Raw genomic sequence first — 21720 nt, 5'->3', positions numbered from 1 at the left:
TGAGTTCCTGACAGACGCTGCAGAAATGCAAGTGCTTCTTTGCAAAAGTTCGATGCAAATTCAAAATTCACGGCAAAAAAAGGGCTCGCCCGGGATCTCTCGCAAATTTCAAGTAACAACCCCAAAGTGAGAATCATACAACTAGACCAACGAGCCAACTGCTTAGCAAATATGGAGATAAAGGCCTTACGAAGTGCTATCTGTTAATAAACCTCCAGTCAAATCTTCTCAGATTCTTAAAAGCATTGCCAAAGGAAAAGAATGATTTTTACCCTCTATCTCAAGGGATATCTTGGTGACTGCAATCAAGAGTTGCCACAACAAAGTAGCACAAATAGAACTTTGATGGGAAGAATGTATTCACACTACCGTTGTGGTGTCTTTAGACTGTAGAGGCTGCACGGAGATAAAGTGTAACCATCATTGAAGCATTTTTAGTGTGTGTTGTTATTTTTGATCGGAGGAGCAAATGAGACGGAATCAGTGACTTTGCCTTTTCGACATGTTTTCTGAAGCGCCGCACGGTCCCACTCCTGCAGTCAATGAGCTGTTGGGACGTTAATGTATCCATCATCATCATCATCATAGGCGGTCCCTCGAAACGAGGATGACTTGCTTCCACGCCGAGTTCACAGGTGTTTTAATGAAGGACCCGAACTACATGCCAAACGGTGGAAGATGCCTGTGCGTGGATTTTTTTTAGTTGTGATGGCCGTTGCACCCCAGCCATCAAATGGGCTTGACAGAGCTTGGTCTTGGTCCAGTGGCAAGGGTTAAGCAGGTCGACTGGAGACCAGTTCTGCTGCACGGACTCAGTGCACACACATATCGCAGTGTGGGCTGGCCCGTGCTGCCCCTGGGCCACTGGCCCCGAACTCATACCTCCCCGGGCCCTGATCACATCCCTCCACAGTCTCTCGCCGCTCCTTCGCCCCGATCTCGCCGCTCCTGCTGCACCTGCCCACGCTCCAATCACCGACCTGGACCTTGATGACGTCACTCTTCGCTGCCGCCGCCCTCCTGCACCAGCTCGCGCTACTCCCTGGAGTAGTCTCCGGGACCTCCAAGCTGCTCCCAGGGCCGCTCGCCGTTCCTTTTATGGCCCCGACCTGCCGCTGGTGTTCTCCCGTTAGTGTATCCAGGCTGTGGGTGGCCACCCCGAGCGCAGCAGAGGGGTTTCTGCATTAGTTCTGGGTGGGGGCAGTATCTTTCCCCTTCTCTCTTCCTCTTGTCTATATCCCTGTGCTTTTATTTCTCTATTTATTCCCCCTGTCTCAGTTTCTAGTGTTTAAAAGGGAACAAAAGATGAAATGGGTGTCACTGTGGAACAATTTCTCTCACTCAAAGTTAGACGCACTACCGTTGCACCATGAGGTCTAGGCAGCTAGCCACTGATATTCCGGTTCATATATAAATATATATAAATATATCGACATGTATCATAACTGTTCCCTAGTGGTCGAGGGGTTAAGATCCGGTGCACTAACCTGGTTTCAATTGTCGATCAATTCATTGCGTAAAAATAATTGAGTTCTGTGAGACGATTAATAATTGCTGTAATCACCATGAATACCAATACTTTCTGTCATCGACCGATCTTACAGACGATCTGGCTTCTCCTGCCCTTTGCCGAGCACGTGTTCCGGGTTTAATTTTGTAAACTGGGCGAGTTCGCTGATCGCGGGGAGACGGTAGGAGCCTCTGTGGCCCCACTGTGAGGATGTGGAAGTGAACACGGTGGCTGGGTGATCCGTGACATTTCTGCAAAGGGCAGCGGAGAAGAAGGATTGAGAACTTTCAGTGTGGGACAGAAGTTGTTTCAGGTGAGCCAACACATTCCTGATCAGCACAGAGGGAGCTCACTGGTCAGCTCCCCTCTGTTGTGCCAGCTGTGCCAGAGGTTTCTGCAGTGTCGTGGTTATCACGTGTGCTTATCACGTTTGCATTACACATGAAAGGTATGAGGTTCGATCCCGGGAAGGAGCATTATATTTAAACTTGCTATAGAGGAACAATCAGAGGCGAGTTTCATTTCCTGGCAAATGCTGCCTGACCTGCTGAGATTTCCAGCATTTGCTGTTTTCAGTTGCTATTTATTCTCCTGGCAAAAGTGATCCCTTATTCCTTAAGTGCTCTTTATTTCACTTCAATAAATAGATAACTTTCAGTGAGAGAAAACGGATTCACCGGGGACATTTCGCGGGTGAGGCCAACGTGATATCCGCTACACTGCAGCCCATCAAAGGGCGAGAAACCACTGAATATAAAGGATGAGCTCACAAATATCAGGGGCAGTGCAGTCTGGTCAACGTCAAACTCTCCTTTCTTATTCAGCAGAGGCATGAACGGGAGTCAGACGCCACAAAGTTTAATTAAAGACACAAATGCAATAACACTTCCAAATCTTTTCACTGTAAAATTCTTAAAATTTATTTGAAATACTACTGCATTGAATCTGAAAATGAGCATCGTAGGATTTTATCTTCACTACTGATTCTATTTTCTGTGCATGGTCGGAATAACTGGTGCTGTTAAATTTGACAAAAGTTGCCCCAGATTCCTGATGTCATAGGCAATGAAGATTTTGAACCAGATCCTAAAATACAGTGTGTAAAATGGGTTAACATGCAGAAGAACATAAGAACATAAGAAATAGGAGCAGGAGTCGGCCATACGCCCCTCGAGCCTGCTCCACCATTTAATACGATCATGGTCGATGTGATCATGGACTCAGGTCCACTTCCCTGCCCGCTCCCCAACGCACAGGACAAATGATTGAAGTATCGACTGTCCGTCAGTTAGCATTTCTTTCATTGAGCAAAAGAAGGTGAGGGGTTAATTAATGATGCTTTCCCGTGAAAACAACACAAAAGTTTAAGAAAAAAACATACAGTGACTGGGAGGTGAGAGCTGCTTCTGACACCAGGTGGGAATGGGCGGAGATTTTAAAGCTCCTTGTATTGTGACACCTTCATATAGACGAACATCTGAGTCTTATGATGTAGACCTCGTGGCGCAATGGTAGCGTGACTGATTTCAGTTCCGAAGGTAGCGTGTTTAAATCACATCAGGGTTACTGTACTTTTAGATATTGTTCTTCCAGAATTAATATATTCTTTGCTGTCTGTCAATAACCAGACCCTTGCTCCAAGGTTTGTCTCACTGTTTCCCCGGTGTCAGACAGAGATACGCCTGCTGCCCTCATTTATTTCATGTGACAGGATACAAAAGTTCAAAATCAACCTGCAGATGGCCACATACAGCATTAAATAGTCAGGATGGCCGAGCGGTCTCAGGTGCTGTGTTCAGGTTGCAGTCTTCTCTCGAGGTCTGTGTTTAAATCTGACATTTCTTATTTTTAATCATTAAGTGAAACTCATTGTTTGACACCACGATCAACTCCTTCAAAGTGGGATTCAGCAGTTCACCTGCTCGCTTAACATTTCCGCCTGACCTGGTGCTGAAAGTGGAGATGTTTCCGCAGTGTAGCGGTTAACACGTTCGTCTCACACGCGAAAGCTCACCGGGTGGGAATATTTTCTGGAGCTTTCTCCTCATGCATGCTCAGGGGCGAGTTTGTTCTCCTGTGAAAGGTCATAAGGTCATAAACATGTAAGGATTAGGGGCCGGAGTGGGCCATTCGGCCCCTCGAGCCTGGTCCACCATTCAAGAAGATCCTGGCAGTTATTTGACAGCAAGTTTAAACAACTGGGGCGGAGCCAACAGGCACCTGGCTGCAATCAATGACAAAAACGTCTATTTGGTGGAAGCCCCGTGAGATCAATCGGTGGAGCATGAGAATCTTAATCTCGAATTTGGGGGTTCGAGCCCCACGTTAACTGTTAAAGCATGTCCCATTTTGCACAGTGTGTTTTCGGTGTCTGGTTCAAAATGTTCATTTCTGGTAACATCAACAGGAGACTGGGGAAATAGTGAGAAAGACTTTAGAGCAAAGGTCTGGTTATTGTGAAACACCAAAGGAAATATAATTTCAAGAAACATAGAAAACATAGAAAATAGGTGCAGAGGTCGGCCATTCGGCCCTTTGAGCCTGCACCGCCATTCAATGAGTTCATGGCTGAACATGCAACTTCAATACCCCATTCCTGCTTTCTCACCATAGCCCTTGATCCCCCTAGTCTGAAGGACTACATCTAACTCCTTTTTGAGAAGAATAACCTCGAAAAGAAATGTGACCCCGACACCCAGGAAGAAGTGTTAAGGCAGAAGATTAAATGCTGCATTCCTCTGTTCAAAAAAATCCTTTCACAAACATTTCTCTGACCGTAACTGCACAAAACAAAAATGTTCCTTTCAAAGTCATTAAACTTCCGAATTTCCGTGCCCCCCGAATCTCCTGAATCAAATGCCTCTAGTTTTGCCGACTCAATCCATGTCCCTTTGAAATGTTCTGCTTCCACCCACACTATGAAATGTGCCACAAACTTATAGAATCATGGAATGAATACAGCACGGAAGGCCATTCGGCCCGTCGAGCCCGTGCCGACTCTCAGCGAGTCTGTATACACTCAAACTGAATGCTCATAAAAGTATTGGAGTGGGAACTCACTGGATAACAGCACAGCTGGCAATGTTTGTGGAATATATTCGCGCAGCCAAAACGCACAATGACAACCTGGAATCGTGCAGCACCGAATCCACGGGGAAAAACAGTTAAATGCTTCGTCCCTGGGTGGGCGCAAACCACCAACCTTTCGGTTAAAAGCCAAACGCGCTAACCCATTGCGCCACAGAGACTGACGCAATTGCACACTGCAAGACATCTCAAACCAGGGTGTCAGTCAGTTAAAGCTTCAGATTGCTCTGACCGGGATGGAACTTGTCCACTCTCAGTTGTACTTTTCCCAAGTAAAGGGTGGGACATTCATTGTGGATGTGTGGAAGCCAAACACTTTAATCTTTTTTAACTGGACACTCTCCACTAAGGACTGCCGTGTCTCTCTCCATCATCCTGTCATTGTTTCCAGTCTTATCCCATAAGTTCCCCCTTTCAACTCAATCCACTCATTAAGAAATGACCAGACTTCAACTGGAATATCCCCTGAGCCTCCCATTACTAACTGAAGATCCCTTTAATCACGACAATTAAGAGAATGCTCACCCCTCGAACTGATGTGTGGGAAACACTTCTTCCAACAACTCAACCAACTTTCTGCTTCATGTCGGGGGCTTCGAATGAGCTAACGAACTTTTGAAAATCACGTCGGGGTCACCAACATGTTGTAAACGGCTGTCTTGCTCTTTTCACTTCGTTGCTTTTAACGTCGAATTACCCGCACACACTCCGTTGTAGTAAAGGCAGGATCGGATCTTTTAGTTAAACATTCATACTCAGCAAACCAAATATGAAAGTTACTGAGAACACTTCACAAAGGCAGCTTGCTTCGATTTCCGTGGCTGCTTGAGACACACACCTTGCAAATGTCTAGTGTCTCTGATGTCTGTGTCTCTGCAGTCCATACTGCAGTCATCTTTATACTGAAAAAGCCTTTGAACTCTTATTCTTTGCATTTAGACAATCCAGACGAACTGCTTTCTGAATCGTTTAACAGACAGACTTAATATTGCGTGTTTAACCTATAGATCTCATTATATAGTAACAAGTTTAAACTCAAATACAGAACATACAGACATCGTCAAATCGTTTAGTCCTGAATTTCCATTATTCCCACCGTAACAAGGTACTGAAATATATAACATCCAGACAATGACCAGTTGCTGATCTCACTGGCTGAAGGCACCACATTGTCGAACAGTCTCTTTTCCATCCAAACTTCAATCTTCCTGTTTTTTAATCCAAACTTCAGGCTGCGTGCTGAAGCAAAGAGCTCAGCAATGCGGGACTGTGCTCCCACAGAGCACAGGATTTGACAACGAGACTTGTCGATCAAGCATCAATAATAAAGGCAATAAAATTGCCCACCAGCACCAGGTATCTTTTAAGTGTTTGTCCCAAATTTTCAGCAGCTGGGACAACAAGAATTGAGGTCCCACTGAGATTTGAACTCAGATTGCTGGATTCAAAGTCCAGAGTGCTCACCATTACACCATGGAACCAACCACACCAAAATCTTTGAAAAAATTCTCAAAAACAACAAAATCATCGCCACCATTACACTTTGGCTCGGCCTTTTCTCATGTCTCGCATCAGTTTCCCCTCTTTACGCTCTGCTAATTATCGATGCAGAGCAATTCATACAGATGCCGTCGAGGCTATGGTTTCTCATGTAGCTGTTTCTGTTTCACACTGTTCATCACAGCTTGTACTTCAGTCTTGCCAGGTCAAAAGTGCGTTTGCATTGCAATGCATTAATGTAAAATGCTTGGCATGAAAAGAAAACGTTTTGTCGAGTGCGAAGATTCAACAGACTGATTCCCGGGATGGCAGGACCGACATATGAGGAGAGACTGGATCGACTGTGCCTTTATTCACTGGCGTTTAGAAAGATGAGATGGGATCTCATAGAAACATATAAAATTCTGATGGGACTGGACAGGTTAGATGCAGGAAGAATGTTCCCAATGTTGGGGAAGTCCAGAACCATGGAACACATTTTAAGCCATTTAGGACCAAGATGAGGAGAACCTTCTTCACTCAGAGAGTTGTTAACCTGTGCAATTCACTACTGCAGAGATTTTTTGATGACAGTTCGTTGGATATATTCAAGAGGGAGTTAGATGTGGCCCTTACGGCTAAAGGGATCAATGGGTATGGGGACAAAGCAGGAAATGGGTACTGAGGTGAATGATCAGCCATGATCTTATTGAGTGATGGTGCAGGCTCGAAGGGTCGAATGGCCTACCCCTGCAAGTATATTCTGTGTTTCTTTGTTTCTATGCAGTGCCTGCATTTCAAACAGCATTGCTTTTATTGATCCTGCGGAATGCATATTGCACAGGTAATCTCAGCACACATTGTGCAGACAAAGGCAGCATTAGACAACAAAGTGATTTGTCCTCCGCTGATTTGTAGCAGATAACTGACGGTTGAACACACGATTTGACAACTAGACTTGTAGATCAAGCATCAATGACAAAGGCAACAAAACTGCCCACCAGCACCAGGTGTCTTTCACTTGTTTGTCCCAAATTTTCAGCAGCTGGGACAACAAGCATTCAGGTTCGACTGAGATTTGAACTCAGATCATTAAATTTAGAGTCCAGAGTGCTCACCATCACACCATGGCAACAACCATGACAAAATCTTTGAAACATTTCTCAAAAACAACAAAACCATCTGCAACATTACAATTTGGCTCGGCCTTTTCTCATCCACACCGTCCGTTTCCTCTCTTTACGCTCTGCTAATTATCGATGCAGAGCAATTCACACAGGTGCCATCGAGGCTATGGGTTCTCAAGTAGCTGTTTCTGTTTCACACTGTTCATCACAGCTTGTACTTCAGTCTTGCCAGGTAAAAAGTGCATTGGCATTGCAATGCATTAATGTAAAATGCTTGGCATGAAAAGAAAATGCAAATTTTGTCGAGTACAAAACATGCAGTGCCTGCATTTCAAAAGTTTTGCTTTTATTCATCCTGCTGAATGCATATTGCACAGATAATCTCAGCACACATCGTGCAGGTAAAGGCAGCATTAGATAAAAAACTGGTTTCTCCTCCGCTGATTTGTAACAGGTAACTGATGATTGAACACATGATTTCACAACTAGAACAAGCAACACTGACAAAGGCAACAAAACTGCCCACCAGCACCAGGTGTCTTTCATTTGTTTGTCCCAAATTTTCAGCAGTTGGGACAGCAAGAATTGAGGTTCCACCACAATTTGAACTCAGATCACTAGTTTACTGAGTCCAGAATGCTCACCATTACACCATGGAACCAATCATGCCAAAGTTTTTGAAACATAGAAACATCGAAACATAGAAACATAGAAAATAGGTGCAGGAGTAGGATGGCAAAAATTCGTGGGACAACCTCCCCTGTGTTTGGACTCATTGGAAAGGAAATTTAATTTAGAACTATCAACCAGAAAGTTTGGGATCTTAACTGGAAGAAACTACGAGTTTTAATCGAATTTGGGATTTTACAAGGCAGATTGGGTCCGTGTGGAAAGGGCTGAGAACTAAAGGATCGTTCAAAGAAACCAGTTTGGGTATTGAAACTGTCTGGGATATTGAAGCTGAACAAATTGTCTGGGGAATTGTGTAAACTCGAAAACCCATCTCCCCGGGAGACATTAACATAGCAACAATCAACCCAGAGATAGACAGCCATCACTCAGAGCAGGAAACCCATCCAGCGTATACATAATGACAATGGCCCATCCAGCCCGCATGGAAAATCCAGGCCGAGGCTGACATTCAAAATACCAAAAATCTAATTTTCCCGATAAAGAAACAAATTCAAAAGATCGACACATCCGAGACAGGTTACCATTAATGGGCCCGCCAAAATATGAACAAAGAGATATCAAGAACACCAAAATTAAAATCAAAGAATCGGGGCTCATTTGGCGCGCAGATTAGAACGGCTCCCAAAGTATAACTGGGGCCCTGTTTTTTAACGAAAGAAGGAGAAGGGGAACGAGGGAAAAAGAAGAGAGACCACTGCAGCAGTTTGTAATACGCCTTCCAGAGAGCTTGCTACACAGCCTCCTATGCAGGTCTTCTGAGCTCCAACATCTTCAGCCTCGACGACACTCCTGGACTACACTGCCCTGCTACCGAAGGAGAAGAAAGAACATCATCACAGCAGAGAAAGCAGTTCCCAGTAACTTCCGACATCATCATCGCAGCAGCAACTGACCACAGCCAACGTGGTAACATCGAAAACACCGCAACCGACAAATTCTAAGATAAACAGTCCTCAAGAAGAAACCAAAGATTCGAAAGTTTCCCCTCTACTATCTGTTCCTCGATACCAACAGGTGAAACATTACCCAAAAGAACTTTAAAACCAATTTCTGACAGAAGAACGTGGGTACTTACCCATAAATCCAATACGCGCCCTGCCGCATCAGCGGACACCACCCAACTGAAGACTATGCAGCAAGAAGTCTTTCACAACATTCAGGGTATGGCAAGCAGAACTTACAGACTCCAGTGAACCCCAAAATTGCGAACCACCGCCATCTGACAATAAGAGGATTGGTGAGCATAATCCCTGTTTGCCCGAGAGTTTGACCTAGTCAGAGTTAGGCATTGGGATGTGGGAGGTGTATTATTATTCTGTAACCCCATGAATGTTTGGTAAAGTGTTTTTTTATTCTAGTAATTACAAGCTTGACATTGTACATTCTTACCCTTGTTAAAATTGATGTTCTTTGCACCAAAACTAGTTGTCTCTTGTTCTTTGTCACATCGCCAAATAAATCTAAAGTCTAGAACGCAGGAAGTGCGAGCGATTCAATCCGCTCAGAAGGTCTGATGTGAACCTGATCCCACACACCACCCCCGAGAGAATGGCGACCACGGCAGGACTTTGGTGTAAAGGATGTGATGCAGAAATTGCTGTTTTGGAGGAAAGAACCAAGATGACAGAAAGGATTTCCGCCGATGTGTATAAGAAAGTGAATGTCACTCATCAATGCTTGAAACTATCATTAAGGAAGAAATAGCGGGACATCTAGATAGGAAGAGTGCAGTCAAGCAGACGCAGCATGGATTCATGAAGGGGAAATCATGTTTAACTAATTTACTGGAATTCTTTGAGGATATAATGAGCATGGTGGATAGAGGTGTACCGATGGATGTGGTGTATTTAGATTTCCAAAAGGCATTCGATAAGGTGCCACACAAAGGTTACTGCAGAAGATAAAGGTACGTGGAGTCAGAGGAAATGTATTAGCAAGGATAGAGAATTGGCTGGCTAACAGAAATGAGAGAGTCGGGATAAATAGGTCCTTTTCGCGTTGGAAATCGGTGGTTAGTGATGTGCCACAGGGATCGGTGCTGGGACCACAACTGTGCACAATATACATAGATGACCTGGAGGAGGGGACAGAGTGTAGTGGAACAAAATTTGCAGATGACACAAAGATTACTGGGAAGAAAGCGGGTTGTGTAGAGGACACAGAGAGGCTGCAAAGAGATTTAGATAGGTTAAGCGAATGGGCTAAGGTTTGGCAGATGGAATACAATGTCGGAAAATGTGAGGTCATCCACCTTGGGGAAAAAAACAGTAAAAGGGAATATTATTTGAATGGGGAGAAATTACAACATGCTGTGGTGCAGAGGGACCTGGGGGTCCTTGTTCATGAATCCCAAAACGTTCGTTTGCAGGTGCAGCAGGTAATCAGGAAGGCGAATGGAATGTTGGCCTTCATTGCGAGAGGGATGGAGTACAAAAGCAGGGAGGTCCTGCTGCAACTGTATAGGGTATTGGTGAGGCTGCACTTGGAGTACTGCGCGCAGTTTTGGTCACCTTACTACAGGAAGGATATACTAGCTTTGGAGGGGGTACAGAGACGATTCACTAGGCTGATTCCGGAGATGAGGGGGTTACCTTATGATGATAGATTGAGTAGACTGGGTCTTTTCTCGTTGGAGTTCAGAAGGATGAGGGGTGATCTTATAGAAACATTTAAAATCATGAAAGGGATAGACAAGATAGAGGCAGAGAGATTGTTTCCACTGGTCTAGGAGACTAGAACTAGGGGGCACAGCCTCAAAAGATGGGGGAGCCAATTTAAAAGCAAGTTGAGAAGGAATTTCTTCTCCCAGAGGCTTGTGAATCTATGGAATTCTCTGCGCAAGGAAGCAGTTGAGGCTAGCTCATTGAATGTATTCAAGTCACAGATAGATTAGATTTTTAACCAATAAGGGAATTAAGGGTTATGGGGAGCGGGCGGATAAGTGGAGCTGAGTCCACGGCCAGATCAGCCATGATCTTGTTGAATGGCAGAGCAGGCTCGAGGGGCTAGATGGCCTACTCCTGTTCCTAATTCTTATGTTCTTATTTAATGGGTGCTTGATCTGTTGCGCGCTGAGCATCCAGGATACGCTGCGGCCCTGGACACCCAGCAAGGACCATAAGGAATCAGTAGAAAAGGCAATTTGGTTGGCCTGCCTGCAGCGACAGGTCCAACTCCTAGATAAGAACATCGAGTCACTGCAGGCTGAACGATGTGAATGTGCAGAAGCATCACATGACAGGGCTATGGCAGAAGAAAGGTGTGGAGGGAACTCCGTAAACTAAAACATGGAAAGACACAGCGAATGGAAAGGTTCAAAAACAGCAAGAACTATTTACAGTGTCAGGTTACCGAGGCTAAGAATAATGAAAAGATACTGTGGGAGGAAAACACTCGCCTCACCCTTCAAGTAAAAGAGTTGGAGGAGAAGTTAAGAGACGTACAGCAGCTTATAAAATAGCCAGCACTATTGAGTCAGGAGACCACGGTCCCTGCCAGCAACAAATCAAAAGTTTAACCCTTGCTCTGTCCAAGGCAAAAGGCAAGGTATTCCTAATAAACCCGGGTACGGCCCGGGTAAACCTGGAAGAGAAGGAGGAAACTGTTCAACCACCACCTGTGGTGCCGGTGACTATTGCGGTTCGGCAGCAGGAGGGGTGAACGAGTTGTGGGGCGGACAGGGACAGCGGACCACCACCACCTGTGGCACCGAGTTTCAGCTTGGCTTGGCAGCAGGGAGGAGGGGCAGGCGAGCCAGAACAGGAAGGGCCAGAACCAGGGCCAATGTGCCCGGTCCGGCATCAAACGTTTGGCCCGCCCACCGGTGCTGGGGGTTTGGGGCCCCTGGAAAGTCAGTTTGTGGTTCCCCACACGACCCAACAGCTTAGGGCTATGATAAGTCACCTGGGAAAGCTCACCCCAAAGGGGGACACCTCGGTCCACTTTATGGAAGTGGAACAGGCAGGGGATATTAACGCGTGTGATGATGCCGAGATAGCAAAGATGCACCTCCTCTCACTGGACAGCAAGCTGTACAGGTTCCTCTCTGCCGAGAGTAAAAGGGGGCAGCGGACATGTGCTGCTGTCCAGGAAGATATTCGAGAAGCCATGGGCAGTAATGACGGGAGTCCCTTCTCCAGACCCATGGAAGAGTAGCGCAGGGAAGAGTTCTCCTGCCCCTGCCCAAAAGACCGAGACTGAGAAGCCAGCCCCTCCCCACCCGTTTGATACATTTCTGACTGAGCTGCGAACAATGCTGGATGGCTCTGGGAGGGTAGCCACTGCCACCGGTACCGAAATCCCATCTGCCCCATCCCAGCCAAAACAGTGACTAGAACAGACACAGCCTGTCCACCTGTGTTCCCTCGAGTTCGATGCGTGGGGGAGACCGACCGTTCAGATGGAGGTGGAAAAGGTGAAAGGGACTGACCTGCTGGATACCGGTGCATCAAGCACCCTTGTCTATGTAAATAACCCCGCCGCCTCACCTCTGTCTAGCGGGGTCCCCTAGAGCTTGGTGGGTTTCACAGGCACCGAGAAGGTTGGCTCTTTCTCCGTTCCGTTCTCTATTCGTTTCGGAACACTCCACACCAAATGGATTTGTGTCCTGATGAAGTGGGAACAGGAAGGGAGAGGGATCCTGGAGGCTGACTTCATTCGAGGCCATGGGATCCTCGTGGATTTAAGAAACCACTGTCTTTCGGGGTCAGTATGTATGGGACAGGAGAGTGATGTGATGGTTATCCCAGAAAAATGGGGAAAAGGGAAGGTGTGTACCATGAAGCCAAGGAGTGTTACGACCTTGAATCACAGGTCAGTAACACTCCGATGGAGTACCACGAGTATGTGAGGTCAAACCTTGCAGCTTTTGCCACTCACAAACATGACTGTGGGAGGATAAACGGGGTTGAGGTTAGCATAGATGGTGACCCTATGACCCGACCGTAGAAACAGTATAACTTCCCCAGGGAGGCGGAGGCAGACATGGAAACAGCCTTGGGTTCTTTAGTGAAACAGGGGTATTGAGACCAATAGCTACCCATGTGAACTCTCCGTTGTGGCCGGTTAAGAAACGGGACAACACCTGGAGAGCCACGGTGGACTATCGAGTACTCAACCGTAACATCCCCGCCTGTGCACCCACGGTTGCTGCCGTTGGATGACCTCATTGGACGTATCCCAGCCTCCGCGACCACCTTCACGGTGCTGGATATTTCCAACGGGTTCTCGTCCATACCTTTAAGAAGAGAAGGTCAGTACAAGTTTGCTTTTACCTTTAAAGGACAGCAATACCTTCAGGGCTTCCACAACAGCCCCAGTATTTTCCATCAATGTAGGCGAACTGTTTAAAGAGCTTCAGCAGACCCCAGCAGCTGGTACAGTATGTGGATGACCTGCTCCTGTTCACCGATGAGGGGGAGGAGCATGGCCCACTGCTGGCTGAACTGCTGGAGCTGCTGAAAGAAGAAGGGTTTGAAGTGAATCCCACAAAGGCACAGATCGGCCTGAAGGAAGTAAAATTCCTGGGACTGGCTGTGCGCGCTGGGGAAAGGGCCATTGACAAAGCTAGAAGGGAAGCAGTGCAGAAGTTACCAGCTCCCGACACAGTGACAGGAGTAAGATCTTTCTCGGGCTAACCGGGTACAGCAGAGACTTCATTGAGGATTGTGCAGCCACAGCAGCCCCTCTGCTCCGACTCCTACACAAGGGAGTGGAGTGGGAATGGGACGAAGGTTGCGAGGCAGCATTTATCCAACTCAAGAAAGACCTGCAGACCGTGCCAGCTCTCGGGGCTATTGTTGGGGGTAAAAGAGTTTTCCTCGATGTAGCAGCCAGTGGGGACAGCCTGAGTGCAGTACTGTTCCAAGAGCGGCACGGCCGGCTGAGACCAGTGGTCTGCTCCTCCAGGATACTCACGGATGTGGAGAAGGGATACTCCAACTTTGAGAGGCACCTCCTAGCCACTCACTGGGCTGTGAAAAGATCACTGATCCTCACAGGGGATCCCCTATCACACTCCTTACCTACCATACGCCCATCCAAATGCTCCTGGACGGGAGGATCAAGGACGGGACAGAGAGCAGTGCCCGCATTGCTCGCTGGACCCTACTCCTCTCCCAGATGGACTTAAGGGGTAAGAGTCTCTGCGAGCCAAGACTCGCAGCCAACATGATCTATCCAGGGACCGCCCACCGGTGTTCCATAGAAGGGGTATGGGAAATTAGCATAGGTTTTCGGGCTGGGTAACATCCCACAAGCCGAGAGATCTTTGTGTACGGTTCAAGAACGGATTTGCAGGTGAACGACTCACAGGCTGTGGAGTTTATGACCCAGAGGCAGGCATTGCCCTGGTGATTAAACTCCCCAGTACGATGAGTGCCCAGCACGCTGAACTGTCTGCGGTGGTGTATGTAGTCACACACCCCGAAGAATTCCCCACCCGACACACGATTTTCTCGGACAGTATGTTCACATGCAATTCGTGCCTGGAGTACTTGGCTATCTGGTCCCGTCGCGGATACACATCTGGAGACGGGAGACCCCTGGCAATTAAGCCCCGACTGGAAAAGATCATGACAGCCGTGGGGGAGTAAGGGAAGATCTATATACCTAAAGTGAAGGCACATTCCACCACTGAACCCCGTAGCGAGGGAAACCAGCAGGCTGACATGTTGGCCAAGCAAGGTGCGCGCACGGGCAAGCTCTAGGAACCGTACAACCCAGGCCCCATCGCAGCAGTCAGGGGCAGGATTGGGATGACAGGGAGGGTAGGGGTAGCATTGTCCCCGGACCTAAAAACGGTTCAGATCCAAGACCCCGTCCCTAAAACTCTCCGGAACACGCTAGAAAAAGGGGAAAGGGTAGACGGCCCGTACAGAAGGCATGCTGTTCAGGGGGGAGCAATGGGTAGTACCCCAACAACAGCGGAGAGAATTCCTCCAGCTGGCCCACGAGGGTCCAGGAGCAGGACATCCTGGACCTGAGACCACTTGGCAATGGGTGGTACAGGCAGGGTGTTGGCCAGGACTCAGGGAAGACGTCCGCGAGTTCTGTGCCAGCTGTCTGGTGTGCGCTGCCAACAACCCCGACCCCCAGAAAAGGAAGGTGTCTATGGGACATATCAGGAGGGTAGAGGGATCCTGGCAGTCGATCCAGGTCGATTACATTAGGCCTCGACCCACCGCCCAGGAAGGTTACCAGTACTGTCTAGTGTTGGTGGATATATTCACCAAATGGGTGGAAGCCTTCCCATGCCGAACAGCCACTGCCCTGGGAACAGCCAGGATCCTGGTCAGGGAGGTGTTCTCCCGATGGGGACTACCCCAGTACGTGGATTCCGACCAGGGGAGCCACTTCACCAGGCAGGTGATGCAGGAGACCATTAAGGTGCTCAGCTTCAAAGAGAAATGGCATGTCGCCCACAACCTGCAGTCATCCGGGCCCGTGGAGCATTTAAACCGCAACATCAAAGAAAGACTGCGAAAAGAGACAGGGGACTCACCCAAGAGTTGGGTAGAGGTCCGACAACTGGTCCTCATAGGGATCCGGGCCAGCCAGTCAAAGATCACGGGGTACTCCCCGTATGAGCTCATGACCGGCAGAGCCAGGTGAACCCCCACCCACGTATTAGCCCCGGTACTCACGGAAGGTCAGCTTAGGGAAGGGAGCCGGGACAGCTTTGTCAGGAACCTGTTTGAACACATTAAACAGATTCACTGGCAGGCTGCTGACAATATGGGAAAACAGCATCGGAGCAACTGACTGCTGTTAGATCCCCGCGAACACCACGAATGGGAGATAGGGGACCAGGTTATGGTAAGGAACTACGCTCGAGTAGGGGTTTATGAAGCACTGTACATGGGGCCGTACCACATTGTCGACAAGGCAAGCCCCATGATCTGTGCCGTGAAAATGCCTCGCCGTACAAAGTGGTTCCACATAAACCAGTGCAAACTTTTCAACCCCGGGACAGCAGCGAAACGTAAGGTTTAGCCAGGAACAGGGAACTGTGTTAAAGGCAGGGACCCTCAGCCAGCAGCCCCCGACTGTGGAAATCCCACAGGGGACATGGCAGACCCACAGACTGTACCCAGAGGGGCGGTGGACTGAATTACTGGTGGAGCTATCCCCCCAATCATTTGGGACTTGGACGCACCCCCAGGGGTTAAAACCCTGAGAAGGACTCTCCGCACGCCACGCCCTAAGGCACCGTGGTCACCAGCGCCCCAATTTAAGTGGTTCAGCCCCGGGAGAGGGACCTGCCGTGAAAGGGTACCTAAGATCAGGGACCAGCCTGCGAGCAGGGACACCCAGCCGGTCGCCTCGGGCGACGAGGGAGCCCCAGAAGAGATAGTGGTGGACCAGCCACTAATTGGGGGTCCCCAGCCCACGGCCCTCAACCAGGCAGAACCCCCAGGGGAAAAAATGAACCAGGCAGCCACCCCCAAAGGAGCAGTGTGCTGTATCACCGGAGGGGACATTCCCCCAATAGTGTGGGACTCAGACCCTCCTCCGGTCAGGACACTCCAGGTCCTGCGGTACAGTCCGACCTACTACCGGCCCCGCTGGAAACCCAGAGGCCAGAGATGAAAAGAGAAGGACAGGAATTAACCTGGCCACCCGGAGATGGGTGGCAGATGTACATAAATAATACGATATGTATTAAGGTATGTTTAGTAAGAATCTAGCGTAGTGTAGATTATGCGTGTAATGATTTCAGGGCACCACAACCGAAAAGAAACCACACGTATGGAAGGTGTGAAACGAGTAGAATAGGATAAGGATGTTTATATGAATATAGAAGTTAAGAGTTTCAGCCGACAGCCGGTGACTAAATAGTGACATATGTAGTGGGGAAAGTAAAAGACCCCACCTTGTCGGCAGTAAAAGAGGCACTACAAGATCGATAACAACATGAACAGGGTCCTGTTCCTGCTCACCCTCATAAGGATGAGCAGTGACAGCTGAGGAGACGTGGAAGAATCCTCCATTTATGGTCTCAGGAGAGAGAGCACCGATCGTGACTGCAGAGGGTGGCACCCCGGGTGTGGAAGAGCTCGCCGTGTGCGCCCACGAGGGAAGGTGGCCAGGGTGGATGGGGTCTCATTCCACCCACTACTCCAGCCAGGAAGGGTTTACCTCTGGGGAGGCCTCCGTTCCATGCCCCAGGATACGGGTCGTTGCTGCGTGGGTCAGTGTCACGGAGGGAAAACGTGTATGTTTGACTTGTAAAGGAAAGATTCCCCTGGGTAGATGGTGCTGGCTCAGGAAGCTGAGCAAGGATGTGGAGGATCAGCACTCTGACTGGGAAAGACTCGGGAATGACACGTACCGTACCATCACGGGGACATGGGGAGGAGGGAAGGTGTGTTAGAACAAGTGGTGGGAGTCTGAACAGGGAATTTATGTCTTCATGTGGTGGTCAGAGGAGATCTGTCCTGCAGGCATATCAATCGCCTTTGCCAGGCAATGGCAAGATGAGGGGGAAGGGATGGGGTGGGATTCCAGCCTACACAGGTGTGTGGTCCCACACTTCCCACTCCCAATTAACACCACCAAACTTATAGCACACATTAAGAAACCCCTGCCCACGACTCCGTCAGTGAGAACAATAATAGAAAGGTGTCCGACCACCAGCAAGTGACCAGGGAACAGATTAGTATTGGTACCAACCGAAAAGGTGTTATACCAGGGGCTACATTATGCAGTAGCTTCAGTTATTTTAAACTTTACCGAGGTGCATATACCTGACTGGTGCCCGAAGGAAACAGAGCAGCTATACCAGGCCCTACTCAGAGAAATGTTCAAGAACTTTTATGAGTTAGAATTTGAGAATGTGGACAAAACAGATATATACATCCTATACGCTAGGGACACCAGGGGCACGGGAAGACCTAGAAGGGGCACCTTGAACGACATTTTAACTGCATATCATGCAGGATCCTCTGTGATAAATAGCCTGGACGATATAGAACTACACATGCAGATAAATGATCTAAAGAACCAACTGAGAAACATCATGAAAGAAGAAAACACAGGAGAAGGCTCGGAGCTACACGAGGACCAGGCTATGATGATCCATTGACAGGAAATCATGGCTGAGCTGGAAAAAAATGCACAGGCAGGGAATGCACTCATACGGGAGGATAGGAATGCTTCTGACCAGGTTGCACAGAACGAGGTGTGTGTGCTGTACGGGGCATGGTTGTTGGGCGAGGGCCGCAACAACCTGGAGGATTTAAAACAAGGTTTAGTCCCCTCCTGGATCAGTAACAAGCACCTTGCAGACCTCCACCCGTACAGTAACTCGCGAAGCATGTGCCAGCTCGGCCTAGCTTCTGAAACTTACCCTGTCCCAGTCGATCGCGATGTTCTAATCACACCATCATGGGGATAGTACTAAGGATGTCGGTCATGGGTGGGACAGCCCTTGCCACACTGTATACAGGGTGGAGAACATTGGAGTCATTCAAGGAGGTGCACATGTTCATTTCACAGCAGTCCCACCCGATGTCATAAAGTGGGAACACGCTGTGACAGGTACTGACCTCTCCGGGTGCACACATAATACTGTGTCCCCAGCACTTGAACACCTATTCTAAACCACAGTGTCGGTTTAAAGCTGCTAGTGCACAGTCTATCAACTGTACCATGGAGGTAATGGCACAAAACCATGTCTCTCCACAGGGAGCATACATCGGGGTGGGACATATTGTGTCACCACCAGTGCGCCCCACTACCAACATGGTCACTTCTGGTGTCCGGTCAGTGACAGCAGTTTTTGCTTTAAACCCGAGGCAGAAGTTCAAGTGTCCCAGGAACGGATTGTCCCCATTCCTGAACCCTCCACTGTTCACCTCACTATGAGAGAAAACATCACAAACCTGTAGGATTATGTTGTACATTTGGCGATGAAATTCCCCCACTACCCGAACAACTTACTGCTCTGCCAGCAGCTGTAGTAATCTCACAAAAACATTTCGATTCTCGAGAACAGAAAACAATTGAGATCGGGAGAAAGATTCTCGAGATCACAATTCCACCTTGGTGGGACATTTTCAGAAATATAGAAGTTCCTGCCGGGATCAGAATAGCTTCCCACTTTTGGTTGTCTGTCAACTCGCGATTATTCTTTACTTATGGTGTCTCACTTGTTGAGTGAAAAGCAGAGGCCATCAGGTCAGGCACCAAAGGGGCTGTACGCTCCCTGGCCAAACTTGGGGATCGTACAGGGAGGAGTAACACCATACTATCATGAACTCATCCTTTTTTGGTGTGGAAGCAAGTCATCCTCGTTTCGAGGGAACGCCTATGATGATGATGATGATGGATACATTAACGTCCCGACAGCTCATTGACTGCAGGAGTGGGACCGTGCGGCACTTCAGAAGACATGTCAAAAAGACAAAGTCACTGATTCCGTCTCATGTGCTCCTCCAATCAGGAATAGCAACAAACTAAAAATGCTTAATAATGGTTACACCTTATCTCCAAATAAACTACATAGTTGGATTGTTGGTCTAGGTGTATGATTCTCGCTTCGGGGTTGTTATTTGAAATATGCGAGAGGTGCCGGGTTCAAATCGCGGACGAGCCCTCATTTTGCCGCGAATTTTGAATTTGCATCGAATTTTGCAAAGAAGGACTTGCATTTCTGCAGCGTCTGTCAGGAACTCATGATGTCCCAAAGTGCTTTACAGTCGTTGAGTTGCCTTTGAAATGTTGTTACGTGAGGAAAGATGTGCCCAAGTCACCTCACACGCACCTCAACTCTTTGTGAAGGAGATCATAGAATCATAGAAGTTTACAGCACAGAAGGAGGCCATTTCGGCCCATCGTGTCCGCGTCGGCCAACAAGAGGCTATCCAGCCTAATCCCACTTTCCAGCTCTAGGTCCATAACCCTGCAGGTTACGGCACTTCAGGTGCACATCCAAGCACTTTTAAAATATGGTGAGGGTTTCTGCCTCTACCAAGCTTTCAGGCAGTGAGTTCCAGACCCCCACAACCCTCTGCGTGAAGAAATTTCCCCTCTAAACATTCTACCAATTACTTTAAATTTATGCCTCCTTGTTGATGACCCCTCTGCTAAGGGAAATTGGCCCTTTCTATCCACTATATCTAGGCCCCTCATAATTTTATACACCTCAATGAAGTCTCCCCTCAGGCTCTGTTCCATGGAAAACAAATCCAGCCTATCCAATCTGTCCTCATGGCTAAGATTCTCCACTACCGGCAACAGACTCGTAAATCTCCTCTGTATCCTCTTCAGTGCAATCATGTCCTTCCTGTAATATGGCGACCAGAACTGCACGCAGTACTCCAGCAGTGGCCAAACCTGCCCCACCGACCACATCTCTTGTATTCTATTCCTCGGATAATAAAGGCAAGCATTCCATATTCCTTCTTAACCACCTTATCGACCTGGCCTGCTACTTTCAGGGATCTGTGGACATGCACTGCCTGGATTCTGGGGAGGACCCAGCAGATTGGAAAACTGCAAATTTAATGCCCCTATTTAAAAATGGAGGAAGACAAAAAGCAGGAAACTTTCGACCAGTTAGCCTAACGTCTGTGGTTGGGAAAATGTTGACGTCCATTATTAAAAAAAGCAGTAGCAGGACATAGAAACATAGAAACGTAGAAGGCAGAATATTATCTGAATGGTGACAGATTAGGAAAAGGGGAGGTGCAACGTGACCTGGGTGTCATGGTACATCAATCATTGAAAGTTGGCATGCAGGTACAGCAGGCGGTGAAGAAGACACATGGCATGTTGGCCTTCATAGCTGGGGAATTTGAGTATTGGAGCAGGGAGGTCTTACTGCAGATTTAAAGGGCCTTGGTGAGGCGTCACCTGGAATATTGTGTATCAGTTTTGCACCACCATTCAATAAGATCATGGCTGATCATTCAGCTCAGTACCCCTTTCCTGCTTTCTATCCATACCTCTTGATCCCTTTAGCCTTAAGGGCCACATCTAACTCCCTCTTGAATATATCTAACAAACTGGCATCAACAACTCTCTGTGGCAAAGAATTCCACAGGTTAACAACTCTTTGAGTGAAGAAATTGCTCCACATCTCGGTCCTATATGGCTTCCCACTTATCCCTTAGACTCTGACCCCTAGTTCTGGACTTCCCCAAACATCGGGAACATTCTTCCTGCCTCTAACCTGCCCAGTACCATCAGAATTTTATATGTTTCTATGACATCCCCTCTCATTCTTCTAAACTCCAGTGAATGCAGGCCCAGTCGATCCAGTCTCTCCTCATATGTCAGTCCTGCCATCCCGTGAATAAGTCTGGTGAACCTTCGCCGCACTCCCTCAATAGCAAGAACTTCCTTCCTCAGATTAGGAGACCAAAACTAATACACAATATTCCAGGTGACGTCTCACCAAGGCCCTTGAAATCTGCAGTAAGACCTCCCTGCTCCAATACTCAAATTCACCAGCTATGAAGGCCAACATGCCATGTGTCTTCTTCACCGCCTGCTGTACCTGCATGCCAACTTTCAATGATTGATGTACCATGACACCCAGGTCACGTTGCACCTCCCCTTTTCCTAATCTGTCACCATTCAGATAATATTCTGCCTTCACGTTTTTGCCACCAAAGTGGATAACCTCACATTTATCTACACTATACTGCATCTGCCATGTATTTGCCCACTTACCGAACCTGTGCAAGTCACCCTACAGCCTATTAGCATCCTCCTCACAGCTCACACCGCCACCCAGCTTAGAGACACCTGCAAACTTGGAGATATTACAATCAATTCCGTTGATTCCATCTAAATCGTTGAGGTATATTGTAAATAGCT

The 21720-nt window shown here is 47.9% G+C and overlaps 2 non-coding genes across 2 annotated transcripts; both read right to left on the bottom strand.

Moving 5' to 3' along the window:
- Window positions 1-4684: 4684 nt before the first annotated feature.
- On the bottom strand, window positions 4685-4758 carry trnak-uuu (transfer RNA lysine (anticodon UUU)). Its single transcript has one exon. It is a non-coding gene; the product is annotated as a tRNA-Lys (tRNA).
- Window positions 4759-6006: 1248 nt separating this feature from the next.
- On the bottom strand, window positions 6007-6078 carry trnaq-uug (transfer RNA glutamine (anticodon UUG)). The gene has a single exon. It is a non-coding gene; the product is annotated as a tRNA-Gln (tRNA).
- Window positions 6079-21720: the final 15642 nt, after the last annotated feature.

The sequence above is a fragment of the Pristiophorus japonicus genome, chromosome 28 (assembly GCF_044704955.1).
Source record: "Pristiophorus japonicus isolate sPriJap1 chromosome 28, sPriJap1.hap1, whole genome shotgun sequence".
In the NCBI taxonomy this organism is placed as follows: Eukaryota; Metazoa; Chordata; class Chondrichthyes; family Pristiophoridae; genus Pristiophorus; species Pristiophorus japonicus.
The sequence above is the reverse complement of the archived record's forward strand: the minus strand, read 5'-3'. Positions and strand labels throughout refer to the sequence as shown.